This window comes from Mauremys mutica, chromosome 5, assembly GCF_020497125.1.
Source record: "Mauremys mutica isolate MM-2020 ecotype Southern chromosome 5, ASM2049712v1, whole genome shotgun sequence".
NCBI classification, from domain to species: domain Eukaryota; kingdom Metazoa; phylum Chordata; order Testudines; family Geoemydidae; genus Mauremys; species Mauremys mutica.
Genome location: NC_059076.1, coordinates 87980378 through 87996140, shown reverse-complemented (window position 1 = coordinate 87996140; position 15763 = coordinate 87980378). Strand labels below are relative to the sequence as shown.

The 15763-nt window shown below is 41.4% G+C and overlaps 1 protein-coding gene across 4 annotated transcripts in view; it reads left to right on the top strand.

Moving 5' to 3' along the window:
- The first annotated feature begins 4265 nt into the window (after positions 1-4265).
- The window catches only part of SLC7A2 (solute carrier family 7 member 2), a 56910-nt gene continuing 45412 nt past the window's right edge, over positions 4266-15763 (top strand). For 2 of the 4 annotated variants that reach the window (XM_045018421.1, XM_045018417.1), the window contains exon 1: positions 13870-13967. The gene's annotated coding sequence lies outside the window, so the exon portion shown is untranslated. Of the gene's footprint in view, positions 4657-13857; positions 13968-14486; positions 14578-15763 lie in introns of those variants that run through there. The other 2 variants (XM_045018420.1, XM_045018419.1) reach the window with 2 other exon arrangements.

The following is a 15763-nucleotide window of genomic DNA, read 5'->3' as shown; positions in this document are numbered from 1 at the left end:
GCACAAATAAGATGACCACCCTCTTTCCAAATGCTTTTGTTGCTCTGCACATACTTCTAACACTTCCTGTAACAGTTGCCAGTGGAGAACTCAGCTTCTCCAAGCTGAAGTTAAAAACACATTCACGCTCCACAATGACACAGGAGAGGCTGGTTGGCCTTGCAATCATCTCAACACAGCATGAGCTGGCCTAGACTGTGGACCTCCAGCAGGAAGCAGTTCAAATCTTTGCAACCAAGAAGTCACGGAAAGCACCACTTTGATTATTCAAACAGATAAAAATGCCAGTGTTTTCTACGCAGACAATAAAAGTTAAATTTGCTGTTCAGGCATTTGAAAGTTAAGTGTTACTTAAAATTTTTGAACAAGGCATTTTAAGTTGTTTGTTCTCCTTTATTGGGGTAGGTAGCAGAGCAGTACCATGAGAGGAGTAGAACAGGAAGAAGGCAGAATTGAGACCTTCCAAAGTTTTGGCCCAAGCGAGGGGGTATGGGGGCATCATTTGAGCTCCTCGCCTCAGGTGTCAAACTGTTGTGGGCTGGCCCTGGTCCATTTTGGTCAATTTCATGGTAATAGGATTTTAAAAATTGTAAATGTAATGATTTCAGTCTTTTTAAATCTGAACTTTCATGGGGTTGTAATTGTAGATTAACAAGAGGGACTTAGACACCAAACTGTCACTTAGACACCAAACAGAAATAATTGCCATAATCCTTTTTCTCCTTTGAAGATGTGTATACAGTACTATCTGAAAGAGGTTTAAAATAATATGACCTAACACTAATGAGGAAATTAATTCAGGCTGATAACAGGAATAATTTCTGAACAGTGAGAACAATTACATATAGAAAAAAGACTTTCCAAGCAAGAATACCAAAGCCCACTATTGGACTTCTTATCCCTTTCAACGGAGGATTAAATTTTAGTGGAAATGAAGCATGGAAACATCCTAAATAATGAAATATGGAAGGGGATCAGATTAAATGGCCTTAGTGGTTTACTTTTTTATCCTAAAATCTGATTCTAGAGATGCTACAAAACTGTTTGCCGACAACTAAATCGATCCCTGAGACTGTGTTGCAATTCTTCTAAAATAAAAGTTTCTTGGTCATCATGTGATGGACAGCAGTGAGGTAGTATTGTAAGGATCTTTTCCCCCAAAATCATACTTGGTAACATAATGCAGGCTAGCCTCAGGGGTGGCTCCAGGCTCTAGTGCAGCAAGTGCGTCCCTGGGGCGGCAAGCCACGGGGGGCGGTGTGCTGATCGCCATGAGGGCAGGAGTCAGGCATTTCTCTGGAAGGTCCACTGGTCCTGCGGCTTTGGCGGCAATTTGGCAGAGGGTGCTGAAGGCTCAGGACCATCAGATCACCTGCAGAAACACCACCGAATCCACGTGACCAGCGGACCGCCTGCAGGCACGCCACCGAAGACCACCTGACTGCCGTGCTTGGGGCGGCAAAAAACATAGAGGCGCCCCTGGCTAACGTCCTTCCTATTTAAATTACAATTCTACTCTCAAGTGAATAAGAAGCATCCCTCCCCTCCTCCTTGCATGTTGTATAACTTTTCCCACTTACTTCCTTGAGAAGTTAAGTAAAGTAGTCATCGTTAACATTTTAAAAGGATCTCTGGAGCATATTCTCTTAATGCAGTCTTTCACTGTGTGAGATACCTTCTCCATTCATGTAATTACTTGTATGAGAATGCAGGAAAGGGAAGATGTCATGTGCTCTAGAGCACAATTCCCAAGTACCTTTGAATGTTTATTGTAGTAGATCAGTTGGATTCAGGGAGGTTAGTAGTTCCCGGTACTTCAAAATGGGAAATGGAGCCAACATTACAGAGAAAAATAAAAGTGTATGAAAAGTAAGGTTGTTGAGTCCATTAGATCACAAGAGTTTAAAGGCTTCATTCAAGGGGAAGGAAATGGCTGCCCTGGGATTTTTGGGAGACCTGCAAAACATTTTTTTCCTACCATGATCGTATCACTATACTGTACGAATGGCTGGCTTGAGGATTTGGTTCAGGGTTAGTGAGATATTTTCCTTATGCTTCTAAGTGACTCATATTATATAAAAAAATGTTCATACGGGATCTCTGGCTTTCCCCATGTCCTCTTGCTGTAGAAGTAGGAGAAGCTGCATGTGGAGAAGGAATCAGTCTCAGAGCCAGGAGTAGAATGCAGTAGTTAGGGTGACCAGATGTCCTGATTTTATAGGGACAGTCCCGATATTTGAGGCTTTTTCTTATATAGGAGCCTATTACCCCCCACGATTTTTCACACTTGCTGTCTGGTCACCCTAGCAGTAGTGCTTAAACCACTAGATCATGCTACCTTTCATGCTATTGAGCTGCTGCCCCTCCTTGCAGCTAAAGTTTGCCTATCCCATTGGGAAGGGTCTTGTGGTGGAAATTGTGAAGCAGTGCAGGCAGATATAAAGTCATTCCAGAAATCAAGGGAACAGTGACTACAGTTTCCTCAACTTCAGAGGCCTACCCAGGACTAGGGCAGGTGAAGTGGGAGTCATGAGTAGGGTTGCCAACTTTCTACTCACACAAAACCGAACAACCTTGCCCTGCCCCCTGCCCTTCTTATGAGGCCCCACCCATGCCCCGCCCCTTCTCCGAATTACCACCTCCTGCTCACTCCATCCCCCCCTCCCTCTGTCGCTCGCTCTCCCCACCCTCATTCACTCACTCATTTTCACCGGGTTGGCTCAGGGGACTGGGGTGTGGGAGAAAGGGAGGGAGGGCTCCGGCTGGGGGTGTGGGCTCCTGGGTGGGGCCAGAAATGAGGAGTTCAGAGTGCGGGAGAGGGCTCCAGGCTGAGGAAGTGGGTTGGGATGCAAGAGGGGGTAAGGGCTTCAGCTGGGGGTGCAGGCTCTGGGGTGGGGCTGGGGATGAGGAGTTTGGGGTGCAGGAGGGTGCTCCGGGCTAGGACTGAGGGATTCAGAGAGTGGGAGGGGGATCAGGGCTCGGGCAGGGTTTTGAGGAGCGGGGGAGGAGTGAGGGCTCCGGCTGGGGGTGAGGCCTGGGGTGAGGTGTTTTCTGTGCAGGAGGGGGCTCTGAGGGCTGAGGGGTTCAGGGTGCAGGAGGGGGCTCTGGGCTGGGACAGGAGGTTGGGGTGCAGGGGGTGTGAGGGCTCTGGCTGGAGGTGCAGACTCTGGGGTGGGGCTGGGGATGAGGGGTTTGGGGTGCAGGAGGGTGCTCGGGGCTGGGATCAAGCGGTTCGGAGGGTGGGAGGAGGATCAGGGCTGGGGTTAGGGTGCGGGGGCGGGGTGCAGGAATGCAGGCTCCGGGCGGCACTTACCTCAAGTAGTTCCCAGAAGCAGTAGATGTCTCCCCTCTGACTCCTACGTGGAGGTGCAGCCAGGTGGCTCTGCACGCTGCCCTGTCCTCAGGCGCCATCCCTGCAGCTCCATTGGCTGCAGTTTCTGGCCAGTGGAAGCTGTGGGGGCGGTGCTTGGGGCAGGGGAAGCGTGTGAAGCCCCCTGGCTGCCCCTACACCTAGGTGCCGGAGGGGGACATGCTGGCTGCTTCCTGGGAGCTGCATGGCGTGTAGTCTGGGGTCAAGGCCCCACAGATGGGGTGGGTCTCAGAGCACAGGCTCCAGCCCAAGCCCAAATGTCTACACAACATGAGCCCTGAAGAGCTCGAGTCAATTGACCTGGGCTCTGAGACTCAGGTCTGTAATTTGTTTATTGCAGCTGTTGATGTACTCTAGGTGCCTACAGGGGGTAGGCAACCCCTGAGTGGTGGTTTTGTGAAAGTCAGTGGTGCCTAAATAGTGGACTTATTGTGCCTAAAGTGACAGTTTGGTGTCTAAGTCCCTCTTGTTAATCTAGTCTCCAGTGCCTACCTCTGCTGCCTATAGCTTTGCCAAGCAGCAGTAGGGAATGGACTTGATTCTGGACAGTTTCACTCCTGCAGAGGGATTTTGAATAGGCTTGGTGAAACTGACTAGAGTCTTCATTTCAGTCTCCTGCTGCTTGGCAAAAGAGGCTATTGTGCTTTATTTTATTTATTTTCTATAGTGGGAGAGTTAGCTTTAACTTTGACTTTCTTGGCTTTCATCTGTTTGTGTCACAATCTTTGCTATTTAAACTTTCTTCTTACATTTATACTTTCAAACTTTACTCTGTTATAGATTTTGGTGCCCCCCTGCCCCATTCCCAAAAAAGTTTATTTTGAGAGTATAGCTTTAAATAGCTAGTTCCTCCCATGGGCTGCTTTATAAATCAGTGCTGTGGAGAGGAGTTGGGGACAGCACTGTGTGGCAATGTTACAAGCAGTTTCTGTAGGTCTCTTGGGAATATCTGGGATTCAGATGATGATATATAGTCCTGCTGTGTAACAGTTTGGGATATCTTGAAGGTCAGATTAAATGACCAGTACTGGGGGCCAATAGAGCTATTAAGAGTTTGTTCCTAAGGAAATCTGTTAATCCTTCTTTGTTACATTTGAAGCTGCACACTATCATAACTACTCCATGTGCTTGCCATAGTCTAGTAGTGTCAGTGTTTTATCAACAGATAATTGAGCTGCTATAAAATTTTTTGGAAAACGGAGCTGTGCCTAGCCATTTTTTGTTTTGTATGATTTTTCTTCTAAAAACAAACTGAAAAAAGAATTAAGGAAAACTTGAGAGAATTGGTAAGTGATAATTCTGTTTAATATAGTATGTACTATAGGTTAAAGTAGAATGTCAGCAGTCTGGTTAGATCGTAAGACAACAAAACAAACTGAAACCAATATTTTTCTTGTCTTTATATATGTGTAAAAGACATTACATTTTTTAAAAAGGTATGAGAATTACATTTATTTTCCTGGAAAGTTAGTCTTCCTCCCTATTTTAGAATTATCCTATTCTTATTATATAATTGTAATTATGTAAATCATAATTATTGAGCTTTATTAATTTTTTTCTCTTCAAAATTTGTATGTGTATGTGCTTTTAGACATCCACATAAATAGCATTGCTGTATATTCTCACACTGTAACTGATATTTCTTTGCAGGAACCTGGTATTATTTTCAGAATTGTGTGTGTGTTAAATCACATTCTAAAGAATTATTCTTAATTTTATACACATTTTTCATTGGCGTCTTAAACATTATGTGAATCCTTTTTTATGACTCTGAGTATGGGGGAGTTATTGGGAGCTTTAAAGAACTCCCCCATAAAAAGTGCAACCTGCAGCTTTAGTCACCATGTCAAAAGCAAATGCTTGCTTACACTTCCCGATTAATCCTTGGTATCCAGATAAAGAGAAACAGGTGAGGGTCAACTTAAGTTTGTTTAAAATGTTTGAGCCTTACTTTTATTTTTGGTGTAGTAAATTGTTAACAAGAGCCTCTTTCACCTTCTATTCACCCTGTTTGTGGGCTAGACTTTGTCATTCTTATCCATGTTGAATAGTACTTTATTCCACACTGAAAGTAGTCCACGGCAACTCATAGACTAAGGTACTGCTCTGCATGAGCAAGGTGCGTAAAATCTGGCCCCAAATGAATCATAGTTGTAATTGGTTTTGTCTGTGTGTATTTTGTTGTTTTATTTTTTAAATCAGGTATTTGTTTAGTTTCCTGTTTCCTGATCCTACAGTCTTTACTCAGGCAAAACTTCCACTGATGTCTCTGGGAGACTTCAGCCCAGAGATTTCATTGGGAGTTTTGTGTAAGAGCTGCAGGATTGGGCCCAGAGTGTATGTGTGAGGTGTCACAAGAAACCAGATGTAGTATCTGAATTAGAACCCTGCATGGGATTAGTGTAGAGCCCTGCAGCAGGACCGGGATCCCCCAGGTCTCACAGGAGTTGCTGTCAAAATAGCAGGAGTGGGATTAAAAATAGTCCCACGCAGGACTCTAGTCTGGATTGCTGATTGTCAGTGTGTGCATTCCATGGTATGAGGGCTCAGACTTGAATTTCCACTAAAGTCAGTCTGAGTTTTGGTTGCTCAGCATCTCATTGGAAGGACTCATCATTATGCAGAACTGAGCCCGTTCAGTATGTGCCATAAAAGTGAGATAATAATGACATTTCAATAGGATGGTTTATTGGTAATGTTGATTAATGCATTTGAAAATGTGAGAGTTTAGAAAACATTGGCTGGTGCTGCCATTCTCTTCTCTTTGAGGGATCCCTATTGCAGTAAGATGTTCATTATTTTAGTTTGGAGACTGCCTCTCAGCTTGCACAACTTGAAATTTTACTTAGTGGCTTTGAATCATTGTAGTTAAGAAGTGTCCATTATTGCTGTTCAGAATAAAAATTTTAATTTTAAGCCAACATGGATATAAAATCTTGGAAACCAATAATATTTTAAAAGCTTCAAGGAGGTCTGGCACATTTAAAACTGCAGTGAACTAATGCCCTGCTATTTTATTGAGTTTTGAAATAATGTGACATTTGAAAATTTTACTTGTGTTTTTTCTATCAAGAGCCTTAAAACTAAAATGTGGAAGTAACTGTGTATTTAATTATCCTGGTCGGTAGCTCCTAAGCATGGGATCGTGCTAGAAGATTACATCAGATCTCTAATACTTTATTAATCTAGACATGAAAAAGGTTTTTGGTGGTATTGCATTAATCTATTCATGCAACACTAGCCAATGATACTTCTTTGATGGTATCAGAATGATCTAAAATTACAAACTGAGTCATAACTTTTCCCTGGGTATGGCAATGGTTGCAGTCATGTTACAGCTGTTAGTATGAGTTTGTCATATAATATAATTCCAAGAAAAACACGGAGGGCAAGTTACGCTGGAATAACATGGCGTAATGGTGGGTAATTGAGATCAGACTCTGCCCAAGTAAATTCCTAATTTTATTTCTTATCTTTTACTGTATTCTGCTTCTATATTTCTTAGTCTTCTGGAAGAATGCTGCCCCTAATGGTAAAAGTGTTCAATGTAATACACGTGTATATATACCATAGTGTATGTACTCTAATACTTATTTTGTTCTCTAGTCTCTGTAGATGTCAATAATCCCAAACCAAGAAGGTAATAAAACAAGAGGTCATAGTTCTGCTGACTTCCAGTGCAAGACAACCTGCTTTTCACAAAGTGCTGCTGGCAAAGAAGATTTTGGTTATTAACTTACAAGGGTAGGCCCCGATCATGCAAACACTTATGCACATGCTCAACTTCACATACGCTGAGTAGTATGTGAAATTAAGCACATGCATAAGATTTTGCAGAATCAGCTCTTTAGATGTTTAAACCTTTACAGATTTATCAAGGCAGCCCCTTACAGCCGTTCTGAGAGATTATACCTACCAGATCAGTCAACGGCAATAGCAGTGAGGCTGCAACTCTGTGTTCATATTTAGGAAAGTTTAACCTCCCTCCGTCCCTTCCCCCCAGTACCCTAATCGTGGTGTCCCTTGGATTACTCCTGTGTTTCATTTCCAGTCTATGTGAGAGTCTCGTTTCACAAGTAAATCAGGATGCAATGGTTTTTTTTCTACTTTAAGTTATTCGCTGACCATACATTTCTAGACTCATGAACTAAAAATTCTTCAATAGCCTCAAACTCGTCTACATTGACAACATGTCAAAACTGCTGAAAGAAGCCTTCCCCCCACAAAATATAAAATATAAGAGCTTTCACTGCTTCATCCATCCCCTCTGGAAAAGCCTGAGTAAACAGGCTTGGTAACATACTCTCAAGCTTACAAACTCAGCTAGGTCAAGGGGTGAAGCAAATTTCACATGGGAGGTCCCTCCAGCAAGAATGTCCTCCTGCCTGGCCCTGGGGTATACAAACCTAAGAACTGTTGCCCGAAGCAGCTGATGATTCCAAGCGGAATATGGTTGCTAGGGAAGAGAGAGGTAGCCTCTAAGGGCAGGACCCAAACCACAAAGCACTTTGTAGGTCAAAACCAATGCTGTGAATTATAACTGGACTTCAGTGTGCAAACTGATTATTAGAGTGCATTACAGAAATTTAGTCGGCAGGTGTCAAAGACACAAGTAAGGTGGGGATGTCCAGATCTGAAAAGAATAGTGGTAACCTATTAGCACTAGATAAAGATAGCTGTAGTATAAAAAATATGTTTTCTATCTGAAAATTCAGATGCAGCCGGGTATGCAACAGGACCTTTAAACTGCAAATCTTGTTAACAAAGGGTAGCTGTACCTTCCTCAAAGGAGCAGAAAAGGTGGTAGAACAGAGTTCCATGACAGTCCAAGTGGGACAGCGCTTGAAGCAAAACAGTGGTCATCTAATTCACATAATCATACTCCTCTCTGGATCAATTCTTAGAAAAGCAAAGTGAACCACATGATCAATCATGTCAAAGGCAACTGATAAATTTGAAAGAACCAGGGTGAAATCATGACCCCATTGAAATCAATGGGAGTTTTGCCATTGAGTTCAGTGGGGCCAGAATTTCAGCCTCTTATCTTTATGCATTGCTGTAAGGATATTATATAACCCACAAGACCAGCAATAGATTGTGTTGTACCCAATGCTGGAACCAAACGGACAGGGTCATAGAGCTCTGAGGACTCCAATTAGTACCAAAACTAACTTGCCATAATCTCCTTTCTATCACGGATGCTAGGTCAAAAGCAAATCCTATTTGTCCTAATGAATTCTCCCTAATGATAGCTTGGAAATCTTAGCCAGGCAAAAGAAGCAAGCTCCTGAGATGCATCCAAGAAGCATATGTGTATTCTGGAAGCCATGATGAGTGTTTGCAAGGCGGAGATCTCCCTAATGACTCTGGCCACACTGCTTTCTATTCTTCTTCATAAAGGGAAGGATTTGAGACCTCCTGTGTTTAGAAGAGGCAATCCTAGAAGACTAGTGTCTCAGATTTTGTAAGTGATGCTGAAGATCAAGAATCAGGGTAGCTCCAACTACCTATGAGGAAGAATAACTATACTTCCCTTTTCCTCCTTACAATGAGATACACTAAAGTGGTTTTGCAAACTCTATTCCTCTCACTGTCCACATAAACTGGGTATTTTCCACTGCGGCTTGCACTAATGTAGCATTTTTAAGCACTGCTTTTGAAATGTATTTTGTACTGCTTGAAAGCAAATATATTCTAGAAAAATGTTTTGTTTGGCTAAGTTTCTACATTCCTTGTAGGGTAAATCATCATAATCATGTATAAAGAGATAGTTGCCTTGCCTTGTCAAGATGACAACAATGACAAAGAAAAGAGATTTTTTGATAGAATGGAGTTGACAAGCTGGCAGTGGTGCCAGAGACTGTAGTGGATAAGGGTAAGGTTAAGAGTTCTAGAAGGAAAGCAATGGTCCCTTCTACAGATTGACCTAAAATACTTGTTACTGCTTTGGAAAAGTGTCAACAATCCTAGTAGGAGGAAACACCACATTTTCAAAGTACTTACGGTATTTTGTCTAAATCCTGACACCAGTAAAATCCCTAGGAGTTTCAATATGATTGGAAGTAATATTATGAAGTGTGGTTTTTCTCTTGGAATATTAGACTAAATATTGGTCTAGGTAGAATTTTAAAAACTCTCTGATGAAAATAATACAGTATAAACTATTATTGGTTCTTTTCATGAGTTAGGAAAAAAGTAAAAAACACTATTAGTTCAGTGTGCAGTGTCTGAATCATAGAATCATAGAATATTGGGGTTGGAAGAGACCTCAGGAGGTCATCTAGTCCAACCCCCTGCTCAAAGCAGGACCAATCCCAAATAAATCATCCCAGCCAGGGCTTTGTCAAGCCGGGCCTTAAAAACTGTTAAGGATGGAGATTCCACCACCTCCCTAGGTAACCCATTCCAGTGCTTCACCACCCTCCTAGAGAAATAGTTTTTTCTAATATCCAACCTAGACTTCCCCCACTGCAACTTGAGATCATTGCTCCTTGTTCTGTCATCTGCCACCAATGAGAACAGCCTAGCTTCATCCTCTTTGGAACCTCCCTTCAGGTAGCTGAAGGCTGCTATCAACCCCCTCCTCAGTCTTCTCTTCTGCAGACTAAATAAGCCCAGTTCCCTCAGCCTCTCCTCGTAAGTCATGTGCCCCAGTCCCCTGATCATTTTCGTTGCCCTCTGCCGGACTCTTTCCAATTTGTCCACATCCTTTCTGTAATGGGGGGCCCAAAACTGGACATAATACTCCAGAAGTGGCCTCACCAGTGCCAAATAGAGGGAAATAATCACTTCCCTCGATCTGCTGGCAGTGCTCCTACTAATGCAGCCCAATATGCCGTTACCCTTCTTGGCAACAAGACACTGACTCATATCCAGCTTCTCATCCACTGTAATCCCCAGGTCTTTTTCTGCAGAACTGCTGCTTAGCCAGTCAGTCCCCAGCCTATAGCAGTGCATGGGATTCTTCATTCCTACGTGCAGGACTCTGCACTTGTCTTTGTTGAACCTCATCAGATTTCTTTTGGCCCAATCCTCCAATTTGTCGAGGTCACTCTGGACCCTATCCCTACCCTCCAGCGTATCTACCTGTCCCCCCAGTTCAGTGTCATCCGTGAACTTGCTGAGGGTGCAATCCATCCCATCATCCAGATTATGAATATTTATATGATACTTGTATGGAGACTTGTTCACTTCCATAATTGTGTTTCCATAATGAAATGTAATTATTATACAAGACTATGGTGTGTATCAGGACTCAGAGAATTTGAACTGTCTTTCTGTTGTTATTTTTGTTGTTCCGTGCCTAAAATGGAAAAAAAGACTGCTCTAAAATCATTACAGAAATTGTACACAATTACACTCACAATTTATTATGAAAATTAACACAAACGAAACTTTTTTAAATCCTCCTTTCAGTTAAAGGAAGTGCTATTGTATATGTGGACTGAGGAAGAAAGCTTAAATAAATTGTTTGAAAAAAATCTCTAGTTTACTAGATATGTTTAACAGTTTAATAAAAGCAGTGTGCTGATGTGCTGTTAGCACTGACCCCCCACTTGGTAAGGCAACTCCCATCTTTTCATGTGTGGTATATTTATACCTGCTTACTGTATTTTCCACTCCATGCATCTAATTAAGTAGGTTTTATCCCACAAAAGCTTATGCCCAAATAAATTTGTTAGTCTCTAAGGTGCCGCAAGGACTCCTCATTGTTTTTGCTAATTTAGGTTGAGTTTGCCATAAATAGTTGTGGCTGTGCACATGTGACTCTTGCAGAGCTAACTTTAAAATGCAGTAGTTCTACTGAGTGCATTCTGAACGCTTAAACAGTTTTTTTTAGTTAGGTCACTAACGTCCCAATCTTGTGGTGTTCTCCATATAGGCAGACACAGAGCACGGTTGAAGTCACATGGGGCTCTGCACAGGTGCAGGGGTCTGACAGCAAAACACAGCACAGGATTGCTACTTAAATCAAATGCATTTACATTCACGTCTACCAACAAGGTGCCATGAACATAGCTATAAAATTCTAAAGGAAATACTCTTCTCTGCAGTAATATCAGTACCGTCAGTAGTCTTTTGATGTCAGACAGCTTGTATCTTTCCTGGGTGGTGAATGTTTAAAGTAAAGAAAACCCAGCTTACTATTGGTTTCATACAATGGGGCCACTGACCTGGGGGGCCGTTGTTCATGCTGACGTCAGAGGGAGTTGATGGCACTCAGCACCTTGCAGTTCTGCCACGTTTATTTTTAGAGGCTGAGCTTTTAGAAGAAAAATCAAAAGAAGAGGGACCCATATCTTCAGTGGAATATGAAGCAATTAGCTGTTGTCTTAAAAGCAGGAGTATTTTTAATTTTTATTGAATATTTTGAAGAAGTACACCTGCTGTTACAGGATTCTAGCTTTGGGGGTATTTTTACCCCAGGCTTTTGACTTCTGAGGGGCAGTAATATATGTTTCAACACCAGTTTCTAATTTACCTGGTTTAAAAATAATCCATATCGAACCTGGAGGACACGAGACAACACCCTAGGTGTATGTCCCCTGAGAACTGGAAAAGTTTCAAGGCTTTTGTGGAATCGCAGGAGGGCACTGTACTGGGAAAAGGAAAAGTGTTTAGCTTGCAGCAGGAGTAGGGGTAAGGTTCTTCAAGAGTAATTCTTGCCTCTCTCCTCCCAAGAATTCTTTTCCACTTAACAGTTTGCACTCCTGACATAATTGTACCCCCTTGCTGCTGGCCCCTCTCTCAGGCTGGGTACTAGCAGGGGAGGAGAGATCAGGCTGGGAGCATGGAAGAGCTGGGAGCATGGGGCAGCTAGGGTTGCTAGTTTTGGCTGGACATATTCCTGGAGCGGAGGTTTCATCACATGATATAATCTTTAAAGATTAATCTTTAGTCCCTGGACACGCCAGGACAGTGCTGGAGGGTTGGTAACCCTAGGGACAGCTAGGGAAGCAGGAGGGGAGTCACTTCAGGGGAGAGAGAACAGTAAATGGGAGGAAGGCAGAGCTCAAGTTAGCAAGGATGGAATAGGGGTGACGCGCAAAGTATTAATATCTACAGAAGTTTAAAGAGGTTCTTGTTTTCTTTTCAGAATAAAAATCCTTTACTCCTTTTTTACTTTTATAAAGGAATATCTTGTGTTGATATGGGAAATAATGTCTTGAGCCCCAGGCCTGCAATATTGTTCTACATAAGTGGATAATGTACCTTCAAGCAGTTGCCTTGGCTCCAGGATTGGGACTTACTTAGAATGGCTAAGGCCAGGTTGTTTCTGGCTCTTGTGTGTAGGAACAGAAGGAAAGGCTTGAGGGGCTTTCCATATCCCCATCTTACATAACTGCAGACCCTGCATATAGGGAGCAGAGGGACTGGTCCCACTTGGGGATGCAAACTATCCTCACAAGCGTGGGAAGAGGAGGAGTATGGCCCTCTCTCCTTCTCTACACAGGCCTCAAGAGCAGGCTAGTTGAAGCATCAGGAAGGTCCTGGAAGGACTGTGCCTCCCAGAGTATACTCTGAGATGGTGTATCTCCACCTCGGGGTGTGCACAATCTAGAGCGCTCTTCATTATGAGAAGTGTAGTGACACGATGCACTAAAAAAAAACAGTGTAAACAGTTGAATAAAAATGTTACTGCGTTTGGGGTTTGGTGTGTAGGGGTTGTATTGTTCATAGATTATTTTTTTGTCTGTCATTGGAAGCAATAAAACTGCTATACTTTTCAATTTAGTTCATTCTGGAAGATAATTTTTAACAAACTGAGGCTTGCTTATTGGTTATTTCACAGGAATATTTGGACTGTTATTCTAATTACAGTCCTTAGCACTTTTGTATTTCAAACCCTATGTAGGAGAATGTGCTGTACTGCATGTCTCTATCACAATTCAGCAGAACTGAGTATACTCTCTAGCTGCACTCCTTATTTTATTACAACACTGTTTTCAAAGGGGTGATTTCAGTTTTTTTTTTTTTTTTTAAATTACTTCAACTAATGCAGAAATATTTTAAACATTTCAGCATTAGATTGTGTGGGTTTGAAGCTTGGGTTTGTGAGTGCTTTATAATAGTACTGTAATGCTGGATCTTCCTTTTATAAGGACTGCAAATATGAAATCTGAAGATATTTCCCTTCCCCAGTAGGGCAGAGAATGTTTAGATGCTTTTTTTTTAATGCAAACATCTTTAAGGTAATGCAAGTCCCTATCTATGAGTGGTGGACAAAAATGCCCATTCAGGCCTTAACACCAATTGCGTGCATGTATGTGTGTGTGTTTAAATATGAAAAAAGAAGCTAAAAAAGATTTCACTTTGTGGCTATAATGAATATGATTTAAATGGAAAGGAGTAACACGGTCCCCCCCCCCCCCCCGGGTAAATAGCCCAGTCAGCTTCCTATCATCCAATCACCTGTGTTTACTGTGCCACCACCCCCAGGAACCAGCAGCTCCCACCTAACCCACAGTTTTAAAGAAGATAGTTTCGTAAAATCATATAGAACTGTTGCTGCTCACATTTAAGGATACAGAACTGCAGGACTCACTTATAAGAAAGGCAGAAGCTTGTCCAACAAAAAGTTGCATTGAACCAGAAGGTTAGTAATAAAGTTTCATGCTAAGAAACTCTTTAAAAAAAAAAAAGTCAGTTTCAGTACACACGAAGATTTTTAATATGTCAAAAAGATTATGGATTATCACATATATTAAAACAAATTACTCAAATTTTATATGCTTTTGAAAAGCAAGACCTGTGATAAATATATCATACCTTAAAGTATTAACCCTGTTAATGCTTCTCTAACTAGATGCCATACTGATCTCCTTTCAAATGTGTTAATCAAATAGAGATGGTTTCCACATTAACCTAAACAAAGACCATTTCTGTTTGAAGGAGTATTTAGGCATCTGTTCTGTTGTCTTGCTTTTCTTAAATATAATTACATTGGTTTTTCTTTTTTAAAAATATTAACAACTTCTATGAGGTTCTTATTCATAGCATCAGCATTTATAATGCACAAAATTAAAAGTACAGTTCATATAAAATCATGCATTGATATGTTACTCATGTATGTACATTTTGCAACTTTCAAATTTTTGTTCTCTTAATTTCATAGAGGATGAAGAAAACCAAAGTTAAACATCCTCATGCCAGGAAAGACAAATCAATGCTAATATTGAATTACGCCAAATTAACTGAAGTTGGCAGTAAGTTATAAGGAGAGCTGGTATTGTTGGAGAACATATTGGTACAATTTGTTTCAGGTTTTTTGAAGGAAACAGAGGCTGAGGAAGGATTACATTTTATCTGGAGAAGGTTTCCATATTTCTTACCATTCTGAATATTCTAGGGGCATTGGGGTCTGTAAAACAACATATTTGATAGATATGAACACTACTTTCTTTTAAAAAAAATGGCCTATCAGATGTAGTACTGTAAAATAATATGAAGTCAGCAAAATATATTTTAACAACAAAAAACCTCTTGAAAATAGATTTCTCCTGGAATATTTAAGCATATATGTTAACAATAAAATCACATTTTGGATTGCACATAGTGTTTGCTTTGTACAGTAAATACTTTTGTCATTTATATTCTAGTTTAAAAAAATGTAAAACTCAGGATGAAATATTTCAAGAGCCTAGCACAGGGCAGTAATTAAAGTGAAAGGTGTGTCTTCTACCACCCCCAGACTGGGGAGTGATTTGTAATTTTTATGTTATGTATTTAAAGCAAATTTTATTTCTCAGAGTGAAGGCAGAGATTACAATGTAAAAGGTAGTTTAAATTGTTTTTCTGTAGACATACAGACTCTGTCCATATGCACCTATTGATTTTTTTTCAGTTATTCATGAAGTTTTGCAACAAAATTAAGACCAAGTCCTGAAACACTTTACATGTCTGTGGAAGTGTCAAACCTATTTAAGAGCTGTATGGAGACTTTGTGGAAGGGGACTCTGTATTCCATGAGTACTGTGACAGTTTAGGGGTCTGCCTGTGTACAAGTTATTAATTTTTTGATATTATGAACTCTCTGTGTACTTTCTCCATATATCAAATTACAAACTCCAGTTTGTTTTCTGAGCACCATTTTGATTATAAGCTTGTTCTGTAGCCTACAAATATAGCTGAAACACACAGGAGGTGTCAGGAGAAAGTCTTGCACCTAGCAGAGGACTAATAATGGATGATTGTTAAACCTTAATGATCACCCGTTCAGATGGAAGCACCCTGGGACAAAGAGCTGGCTGTCACCCAGGATAAACCAGTTTTTCAAGTCTGGACTCTACATGGATGTTGACCAAGTAACAAAGCACCTGGTGGGCCACAATGATCACCTGATGGGGTTTGAGGCTGACAAGAGAGGTCATCTGATGGGGGAGGATTGGAAGC